An 11291-nucleotide genomic window follows, 5' to 3' on the forward strand; every position below is an offset into this window, starting at 1 on the left:
GGCCCGGTGTCTGCTGACCTGCCAAAGGCCCCAGAGGCCGCTGTGGCCGGAGGAGGGGGGTTCTGCCTGACCACGGAGCTGGCGCAGGGACCAGCCTCCAAGAATGTCCTCCCCCGGGGTCGGATTTGCTTGTGCTGCTAAATGCTCGAGCCGATCTGCTGCCTGGCGTGTGACCCGGCGCCTTTGAACCCTCCCCGCCCTCTGCAGCGAGACGCCAGCGGCGCCCAGCCCGTTCCCACGCCGTGACCCCCGCCAGGCATGCCCTCCCCGGGGCGCCTCCTCCTCATTCCAGTCGCGGGGACTCCCGGGGGGCCCATCGCCGGCTGCCCTGGGGTGGCCGTCGGCCTGGGGCGGCGGGGGACGCCGTGGACTGCAGGACTGGGTGCCCTGGGGACACGGGCTGCGGCGCCTGCGCTCTGGCTCTGGCGCGGGGCCCCTCTGCCCACTACGGGACCGGTTGCCGGGCAACGCGTTTGCGTCACCGAAACCGGCACTGGGCCCGGGCTCCCCTGGAGCGGGAGGCCGGGCCCTGGCGCTGGGCCAATAGAATTCTAGGGACTGAACGCGAAGGGCGTGGCCTCGGCCTGCCCACCGGCCAATGGGGTTGTTGTTGTCGAGGTCGCGCTAGGAGGGCCGCGCCCCTTTAAAGGGATCGCGCTCATCTCACCGCGTTGGGCTTGCCTACGGGTTCTGAGAGAAGAACACGGCGCGGGGTTAGGGGTCCGCGTGTCTCTCTGAGCCTCAGTTTCCCCAGGTGCGCATAGCAAGGGCACGTGCACCCAGAGCCCGCAGCTCCCCCAAGGGGCCCCCTGCATTTATGCAGTGCCAGTTTCCACCTGGACCCAATGCGGCGCCATCCCCCCGCCCCCCGCCCCCCGCAGGATGTCCCTGGCCGCACGGCTTTAGGACGATCGCGTCCCCAAGAAGACCATACTGCAGCTGGGGGGCCAGGTTTGTCCTCAGGCCTGGGCCCCTGCGCCAACCCCTCCTCCTCAAGGGCTAGGAAACATCCCTTACAAGGACCCCTTCTCCACCTGTAGGTCTGGAAGGTTGGTTCCCCTGTCCTCAGGTCTCAATGCCCCGGCACTATACCCACCCGCCCTCAGTTCCGACAGGGGAAGGCAAAAGGGGTTGGTGGTGAGGGTCTATTTCCCGTGGACTCTGGGGGGCAATGGCCACAGCTACGATGTCCCTCCACTCTGGATGGACCCTACTCTCTGCTGTCAGGTGGCCCATGTCAGTGAAAGACAAATCAGGAGTAAGAAGTGACATTGGCTGATCCAGGGTGCAAAGATCAGCAGAAGTGACCCCTCCAAAAAACCATTCACCTGCACCCTCTGTGTCCCAAGACTGGAGTCCCCCCAGGGGTGGCCTGTGGTGCCTGGAGATGCCTGCGGCCTGGGTTTCTGCCAAGACTGGTCTCAAAGAACAGGGCTGGAATCTGGAGGGGTGACTGGGCCCAGAGATGTGGGGAGGAGGGGGACATTTAGCTGGGCAGGGTCCCTGGTCCATGTGGGATGTGGACTCAGCTCCCCCCTGGTGGCCCTCTTTCCTGTCCCTCCATCACCCCCGACCCCAGCACCCTGGACACCGCTAACCTGGGGTGTCCTGCTTTGATCCTTGTTCCCTGGTGATGTAAGATGTTAGCTTTAGGGGAAACTGTGTGGAGGGCATCCAGGACCTCGAAGTACAATTTTCGCAACTTTTCTGTAAGTCTAAAACTTGTTCAAAATAAAGTAAAATAATAAAGGAAGCACACCACTAGTGTTAAGTAATTTCTAAACATTTTTGTCGCCCCTGCCCATTGACCCATAAAAGATGACCAGCAGGTGCAGCATGGCCCTCCAAGGCATGAAGCTGGACACGTCCCAGAAGTGCCACAGCCTCCAGCTGTTCTGAAAGCAGGCTTTACTGCTTCCGGGCATGCTATGTCCTCGGAAGGCTGGCTTTGGTCTGCGGAAGGGAGGTCATAGGCACCCGGCCCCCCGAGGCCCTCCTGGTCAGCTGTCCATGTTCTCCACACTCTCCTGGGACCCCCAGCCAGGGGGAAGCTCACCCACGTGTCCAGGATTCTTTGGGGTTTACGGAGGTACCACTGGGGTGGGCTGTCTGTATCCAGGGGGCCAGCATGCTGCGAGGATGAAAGAAGGGGCCACGAGCCAGGGATGTGGTGCCTCTGGAAGCTGGAAAAGGCTGGAACCGATGCTCCCCTGGAGCCTCTGGAGGAGCCAGCCCTGCCCACGCCTGGATTTTGACCTCCAGGACTGTGACATGATAAAGGTGTGTGGTGTTTCTTTTTTTTCTTGGCTGCGCCCGGAAGCTTCCAGGAATTTAGTTCCCGGACCAGGAATCGAGCCTGCGTCCCCTGCAGTGGAAGCACGGAGTCTTAACCACAGGACCGCCAGGGAAGTCCCAAACACGTGTGGTTTTAAGCCACTGAGTTTTGGTGATTCATCCTAGCAGCCACGAGAAGCCAACATGCCCTCACCCCGGGCTAACCCTAAGGGCTGAGCGTACTGCCATGACAGACTGGCGTGGCTCTCGGGTGGTTTGGGGGGCCTGGATTGACGGACGAGTACGTTCACTTGACAGAGTTCCTGGAGGAACTCATGGTGGCCCCCGAGCTGAGCTGGAGAAACAGGCAGGGAGATGGGCTCACAGAAAGCAGGAAACGGGCCAGATGGCAGTGGAAGGACAGCATGGCCAGCACATGCTGGGCGTCTCAAGGCTGTCTCCCTGCGCCATGACCAACCAGGGACCTTGAGGGACCAGAGGTCAGGACCAGAGCCCAGGGCCTGGCCAGAGGGAGAAGTTTCCAGCAACTTGGCTGGGGTTCCTGGGCTGCGGGGTTAGCAGGGACCACCTGAGTCCATCTCTACTCTCCAGCAAAGTGCTGAAGGGGTCAAGTGTCCCCAGTGGGAAATGCAGGTCGACCCTCCACATCGGCTAGACGCTCAGATGGGTCCCCGGGGCGGGCAGTGAAGGGGACCCTGATGGCCTGGCGGGTGTGGGGACCGGCCTCCCCCCTCACCCATTTCCCAGCTGGCCTTCGTGGGGCAGAATTCTTGTCCAGGGATGCAAGGCCCTCAGCGCGGTGGCCGGAGGGCAGCTGCTGGTATATGAAACGTCCAGAACAGGCAAATCTACAGAGACAGAAAGCGGGGAACTGGGGGGCTGGAGCTAATGGGCTTCTTTTACAGTGGTGAGGATGTTCTGGAACTGCATAGGGGTGACGGCTGGACGACCTGTGAATGGACTGTAAGCCCTGAATTGTCCACTGTAAACAGATGGACTGCAGAGCACGTCAGTGACGGCTCACAAAGATGCTTATCAACAACAGAGACCCTGCACAGCCCAGTGGCGGCTGGCAACTGTGCAGTGACAGCGCCAGGTGGGCATCGAGAGGACCCTGCCGGCCTGTTAACTGAGGTTGGATGCAAAGCAAATATCTGCACACTCCACGCTTCCTGGCCGTGATGGAAGGAAGGAAAGGGTCTGAGCGGACAAAGAGAAGGAAGCCAGCGTGCGTCCGCCACAGGTCAGGAGCTGGGCACTGAAGACCGCACTTTCGGAAAACATCCACCACGGGAAACAGGCATTTGAGAAAACACCTGCTGTCACTCGCAAGACATTTCAGTGTACGCAGGAGAGGACATAGGTCAGAGGTGGTGCTGGTGAGGGTGTGAGGTCGGCAGGACCCCCAGACGCTACCCTGTGGGGGTCGGGGAAAGCACCAACCTCCCGTGCCAGGAGCGTGCCCTGGAGCCTTTGCACCTGCGGGGTCCTGCCCCCAGGGGACGCTGGGTCATGTCTGGGGATGGCTGTGGCTGTCACACTGGGGGCTCCTGGCATCCAGTGGGTGGGGCCAGGGAGGCTGCTCCACACCCTCCAGTGCCTAGGACGCCCCCCCCACCCCTGAGAATAACCAGCCCCAACGCCAGCAGCACCGAAGGGGACAGACCCTGGTCCAGAGAGACTCCCCATGCGGGAGGAGGAGGAGACGTCACAAATGTCTCTAGAGGCGAACGACTGCAACTGCCTTCATGCCATCGAAGAGCCACCGACCTGTGCTCCTGTCACGTGATGGAGTGACCCCAGTAGTTCAATGGTGGGGTTCACGTCCACTTAATGAGAAAAAGCTGGAGGCTCTCACGTGGCCGCTGCAACCCGCCTCCTGGTGGTCACGCCCTGGTGCCATGCCCTCCCCTGAGTGTGGACGGCACCAATGAGTGAGGCAGTGGTCACATCAGGTCCTAATGCCCCTCTGGCCCACTCCTCTTGCCGGCTCTGATGAAGCATGTGGCCATGTTGGGGTGATCCACGTGGCAGAGGGCTGAGGGAGGTCTCTGGTTGACAGCCCGCGAGAACCTAAGGCCCTCTGTCCTGCAACTGCAGGGAGCTGAACTCTGCCAACAACCACGAGAGCTTCGAATAGGATGGGTCACCAGTTGGGTCTCTGGGTGAGACCCCAGCCTTACTGACACCATAACTGTAGCCCAAGCAGGGCAGGGCAGGGCCTGGACTCCTGGCCCATGGGAACTGTGGACTGCAAATGTGTGTTGTCTCAAGTTTTGTTTGTGGTGCTTTGTTATACAGCACTAGCTGACTAATACAGCTACTCCATTACTATATAACTAACAGCTTCTCTTAAAGACACATATATGCAATCTCCACTTTACTCATGGAAGCTGATGTTTACACAGCTTACATTTCTTGTTAGGTTTGTCTGACCCTACAGTCAGGCCTCTCCCCGTAAAATGTGAGCTCTTGGGCTTCCCTGGTGGCGCAGTGGTTAAGAATCCGCCTGCCGGGCTTCCCTGGTGATGCAGTGGTTAAGAATCTGCCTGCCAATACAGGGGACACAGGTTTGAGCCCTGGACCAGGAAGATCCCACATGCCGCAGAGCAACTGAGCCCGTGTGCCACAACTACTGAGCCTGCGTTCTAGAGCCCGTGAGCCACAACTACTGAGCCCACGAGCTGCAACTACTGAAGCCCACACGCCTAGAGCTGGTGCTCCGCAACAAGGAAGACACTGCAATGAGAAGCCCACGTACCGCAACGAAGAGAAGCCCCCACTCGCCGCAACTAGAGAAAGCCCGCGTGCAGCAACGAAGACCCAACGCAGCCGAAAATAAATAAATTAAATAAATTATGAAAAACCCCAAAACATCGTTTTTTAAAAAAAAAAATCTGGGCTCTTCCCCCCATGCAGAGGTATCCATTCTGGAGAAGGCTTAGTATGTTTCCAGTGGCTGAGAGTTACTTAATCTTTGGCTATTAATTTCTAGTTTTAGTGGTGTAGTGTAAGCCCTGACAGTTGATTTTTTGTTTTCTTTTTCATAATGCAGGCGCCTGACTTAGATTGCTGACACACCTACTTCAAAGGTAGCATCTCGGACTTCCCTGATGGCACAGTGGTTGGGAGTTCGCCTGCCAATGCAGGGGACGCGGGTTTGAGTCCTGGTCCGGGAGGATCCCACATGCCGCGGAGCAACTAAGCAACTAACAACGAAGAGTGGTCCCCGCTCGCCGCAACTGGAGAAAGCCCACGAGCAGCAACAACGAAGACTCAACGCAGCCATAAACAAATAAATAAACAAACCAAAACCAAAAAAAAAAAAAAAAAAAGATGGCATCTCGAATAAACACCTTGCCAGCCACGGGACGAAGTAAAGAGCCAGGCGACCACCCCTCACTGAGTCAGAGATCTTGGTTGGTTTCCATAACTGACCATTTGGGCTGCTTGTTTTTTCTCTTCCCATGCTTTAAATTCCTGCTCGTATGTTTTAAAGTCACCAATAAAGAGTGAGCCCATGAAACCTAGGCCCTCACCCTCAACCCCAATAAAACCACAAGCAGACCCCTAAGCTCTCTCTCTCTCTCTCTCTTTTTTTTTTTTTTTGCGGTACGCGGGCCCCTCACTGTTGTGGCCCCTCCCGTTGCGGAGCGCAGGCTCCGGACGCACAGGCCCAGCAGCCATGGTTCACGGGCCCAGCCGCTCCGCGGCATGTGGGATCCTCCCAGACCGGGGCACGAACCCGTGTCCCCTGCATCGGCAGGCGGACTCCCAACCACTGCACCATCAGGGAAACCCTGAGTGAGAAATTTTAAAAATAGCCAGCAAGTAAACTTTAATAAATAGCATGTATAGAAAATATTATTTTACTTTTAATTATATTGAACATATTAAATATTCAGTTAAATATATTAACTTGTAAATCAGTTATATGATATGTCATGTTAATAAATTTATATATCATTTTATAATCAATCTATCAATAAATTTATATATTGATATATCAGTATATTAATACATTTTCTTAGCTGGCAAGAGAAGTAACTTTAAATCATTTTGCCATGTTTTCCTTGAATTTCTTTTTTTTTAAATTGAACTATAGTTGATTTACACTGTTGTGTTCATTTCGGTTGTACTGCAAAGTGATTCAGTTACATATACATATATGTTCTTTTTGATTCTTTTCCCTTATAGGTTATTACAAAATATTGAGTATAGTTCCCTTTTTATTTTTTTCTTTTGGCTGTGCCGCATGACTTGTGGGATCTTAGTTCCCCGACCAGGGATTGAACCCCGAGCCCAGCAGTGAAAGCACCGAGTCCTAACCACTGGACCATCAGGGAATTCCCAAGTATAGTTCCCTGTACTATACAGTAGGTCCTAGTTGTTTATCTATTTTAAGTATAGTGGTGTGTATATGTTAATCCCATACTCCTAATTTATCCCTCCCCTCCTTTCCCCTTTGGTAACCATAACTTTGTTTTCTATGTCTGTGGGTCTATTTCTCTTTTGTAAATAAGTTCATTTGTATAATTTTTTTAAAGTTTTCCTTGAATTTCTATTTCATTTAATATATTTCAGTACATATAGTTTTCTGACTAATATATTTTCCCTATAGAGCTATTAATCAGGAAACTTGATCAAAATAAGTATACTCTTTCTCGTACGCATTAATACTGCAATCCCTGCTCTCTCATCGTTCTCTTTGCTTGGATATAACTCAGCCTGATCTACCCTGAACCGTGCTGTGCCTTTTTTTTTTTTTTTTTTCTTTTTGCGGTACGCGGGCCTCTCACTGTTGTGGCCTCTCCCATTGCGGAGCACAGGCTCTAGACGCACAGGCCCAGCGGCCATGGCTCACGGGCCCAGCTGCTCCACAGCATGTGGGATCTTCCCAGACCGGGGCACGAACCCGTGTCCCCTGCATCGGCAGGCGGACTCTCAACAAATGCGCCACCGGGGAAGCCCCGTGCTGTGCCTTTTATATAACAGCTTTATTGGGATAGAAGTCACATGTCCTGAGATTCTCCCATGGTAAGTGCACAGCTCCTGGGTTAGCATATGCAGAGTTGTGCAACCATCACCACTGTATAGGTCTGTGTGAAAAGAAGAAAGTGTTAAGATTGTGGTACTCCTTTTTTTAAAAAAAATAAATTTACTTATTTATTATTTTTTGGCTGCGTTGGGTCTTCGTTGCTGCACGTGGGCTTTCTCTAGTTGCGGTGAGCAGGGGCCACTCTTCGTTGTGGTGTGCGGGCTTCTCACTGCGGTGGCTTCTCCTGTTGCAGAGCACAGGCTCTAGGTGCACAGGCTTCACTAGCTGTGGCACGCGGGCTCAGTAGTTCTGGCTCGCAGGCTCTAGAACACAGGCTCAGTAGTTGTCGCTCGCAGGCTTAGTTGCTCCGCCGCACGTGGGATCTAGTTCCCTGACCAGGAATCAAACCCGGGACCCCTGCATTGGGAGCACGGAGTCTCAACCACTGTGCCACCAGGGAAGTCTCTATTTGTTTATTTTTACTATTATTATTTTCTTTGGCCACACCACGCGGCTTGCAGGATCTTTGTTCCCCGACCAGAGATTGAACCCGCGCCCCCTGCAGTGGAAGTGCGGAGTCTTAATCACTGGACCGCCGGGGAAGTCCCAAGAAAATATATTTTAGAAAATAAGAAACTCATATTGCCAGATATTAAAATTACTCTAACTTCATAAGGTACAGTAAAACTGGAGGTGGGATAGGCAAATTCCTGGAAAAGCCATAAATGGACCCCTGTGTAAATAAGTAACATTTCTGAGGCGGGAGAGTCATATGGTGTTGGAACAGGGGATTCACTTATTATTTAAAAAATAAAAAATTTGGGCTTCCCTGGTGGTCTAATGGTTAGGAATCCGTGCTTCCATTGCAGGAGGCGCGGGTTCAATCCCTGGTTGGGGAACTAGGATCCTGCGTGCTGCCGGGTGTGGCCAATAAATAAATAAATAAATAAAAATGCATCGAACATTGGAGCACCTAAATATTAAATAAATAAATAAAATTTAAAAAAATAAAAATTTCTCTAGAGCCTTTCCTTTCACCACACATGGAAATTAAACTCTTTAGTTTACCCGTATTTAATATTAAAAAAAAAAGAAACATGGAGAACGAGAAGAAAACAGAGGTGAATATTCACATAAAGGCCTTCCCCAGCTCAAGTTTATAAGCTCATCACCAGGGGTAGAAACCACCAGGGAAAAGGTTGACCAAAAATATGAAAGTTCAAGAATAAAGGAAAAGTGGATATATGTGTATGTATAACTGATTCACTTTGCTGTACTGCAGAAAATAGCACAACATTGTAAATCGACTATACTCCAATCAAAATTAAAAAAAAAGAAGAAGAAGGGAAAAGTATGTCAAAAGGATCATAAATAATGTTAAGGACAAACAAGAAACCAGGAGAAATTTGTGTAACATATATGACAAATTATATATAGGAAAGCTTTTATAAACAAGTAAAAAACATTAATAAGCCCATATGTAAAATGTTTTCAGAAACCAATAAAAGACCACTTCCCAATGGAAAAATGGACAAGGGATATGAATTGGCAATATCTCTGGTCAACAATGAATTACTACTAGGGAGTTTGGGATTGACATGTACACACTGCTATATTTAAAATGGATAACCTATCAGGACATAGTGTGTAGCACAGGGAACTCTGCTCAATATTATGTAACAACCTAAATGGGAAAAGAATTTGAAAAAGAATAGATACATGTATATAGATAACTGAATCACTTTGCTGTACACTTGAAACTAACACAACATTGTTAATCAACCATGCTCCAATATAAAATAAAAAAATTAAACAAACAAAATAATGAATTACTACAACGAGGATATTCCACCTCGAATCGATAAGTGACTCAAGGCCTAAGTCCCAGTGTTGGGAGGAGGATGCAGGAAATGGGAACCACCAGACACCTCGATGGGGGTGTAAATTGGTTTCCCCTATCTGCAGGGTATTGCACAACACATACAAAAATACCCTACAACGTAATTCCCTCTGACACCAACAGCAATATTGGCTATGTCAATAGTTAAGGATGTTTAAGGACTTCCCTGGTGGTCCAGGGGTTAAGGCTCTGTGCTACCATTGCAAGGGGCATGGGTTCGATCCCTGGTCAGGGAACTAAGATACCGCATGCTGCTCGGGGTGGCCAAAAAATTGAAAAAAAAATTAAGGATGTTTATAAAGATTCAACTAGAGGAATATTTATCATAGCTATAAAATAATGGCAACAACCCAGAGGGGCTTCATTTGGTTCTCAACAGAAGGACAAGTCTATCTGGGCTTTTTCAAATCCTCCATCTGTCCTCCATGACCCCACATGGCCTCTCCGTTTGGTGGTCCAGGTGAAGACCAATTATCAAATTCCAGATTTCACCATCGAGTTTTATGAACTGGAAAGGATTCAAATCATCTCTACCTGACCTTCGTTCTGACTCAGGAACTGCTTCTAGAAGCAGTGCCAACAGACGTGGCAGAAATGGGTGGCCGTGGACCGACAAGGGCTTAGTGAGATGGAGGAGCTGAGACACTTTCCTTTTATTTTTTATTTTAATTTTAAAAATATATTTATTTATTTATTTGGCTGCGCTGGATCTTATTTGGGGCATGGGGGATCTAGTTCCCTGACCAGGGATCGAACCCGGGCCCCTTGCTTTGGGAGCGTGGAGTTTTAGCCACTGGACAACCAGGGAAGTCCCCATTTTCCTTTTAGTTGATCTTGAATTAGAAGTGAAACAGCCACCTGTGGCTAGTGGCTGCCATACTGGACAGCATGGGACGCTAGGACAATGCCTGCCCCAGTTTGGAAGTTTTCAGTAGCACGGGGCTCCTGATTTTCCAAGATGGCCCTACTAAGCAGTTCTCCTCTTCCTGGAAGAACATCCCTTCCGGGTACACCAGAGGTTGCCTTCTTTGTCACCTCCATTGGGATGATACGAATCCACAGCCACGTCTAAGTGGCAGCCTCTCCCATGCTGACCGGGAAGGAACCGGGCCAGCCGGTCTTGTACAAGCAACACAGCTGGTTTCTTCTACCACTGCCCCGGCTGACCAGACTTCCAGACACCAGTTCCTGCCCCCCACTACCTCTCCTGGTTGGACAAGTTTTGGGGTGAACTGTCCTGTTAAGACGAGTGATTCTCAGGCCCGTGGAGGGAGGAGTTGCTCAGAAGCTGGCCTGGCTAATTCTCGCATTCCAGGCAGCCCAAGTCAGCGGGTCCCAGGCATTCTGTGTGCGAAAATTTTCCTTCTAAAGGGTGTGTGAGTTTCCCGTGGCAGCTCTAACAAGTCACCACAAACTCAGTGGCTTAAATAATATGAATTTATTCCCTTAAAGTACTGGAGGTAACACGTCCAAAACGGGTCTCACAGGGCTAAATCCAGGCGTGGGCAGGGCTGGTCCTTCCGGAGGCTCCAGGGCAGCATCGGTTCCCGCCTTTTCCAGCTTCCAGAGGCGCCACATCCCTGGCTCGCGGCCCCACCTGCATCCTCAGAGCCCGCAGTGCAGCATCTCCCGTCTCTCTCTGCCTCTGACCCTCCCGCCTCCCTCTTATAAGGACCCTGAGATGACGCTGGGCCCCCAGGGAATCCAGGGTCACCCCCAACTCAGGGGCTTCAACTTAATCCCACCTGCAAAGTCCCCTCTGCCCCGTGAGGTGACACATCCACAGGTCCTGGGACCGGGATGTGGATGGCTTCGGGGTCTGTTGTTCCGAATCACAGCTCCCCAAACTTTAAAATGGTCCTGGAGACCTCTGTGGTGCATTTGCAAAATCAAGGGGTAAGGAAACAGCAGCTTCTTTAGAAGGTATTTACAAGTGATGGGGAGTCCCCGCAAGTCACTCTGTCTGTCCGATGGAGATGGCACGCCCTCTAGGGGTAGGAAGGTCTGGAGCACAGGCCCCAACCCGCCTGGCAAAAGACCATCCTGTCAGCCCCACGA

This window comes from Globicephala melas, chromosome 3 (genome assembly GCF_963455315.2).
Source record: "Globicephala melas chromosome 3, mGloMel1.2, whole genome shotgun sequence".
Classification (NCBI taxonomy): Eukaryota; Metazoa; Chordata; class Mammalia; order Artiodactyla; family Delphinidae; genus Globicephala; species Globicephala melas.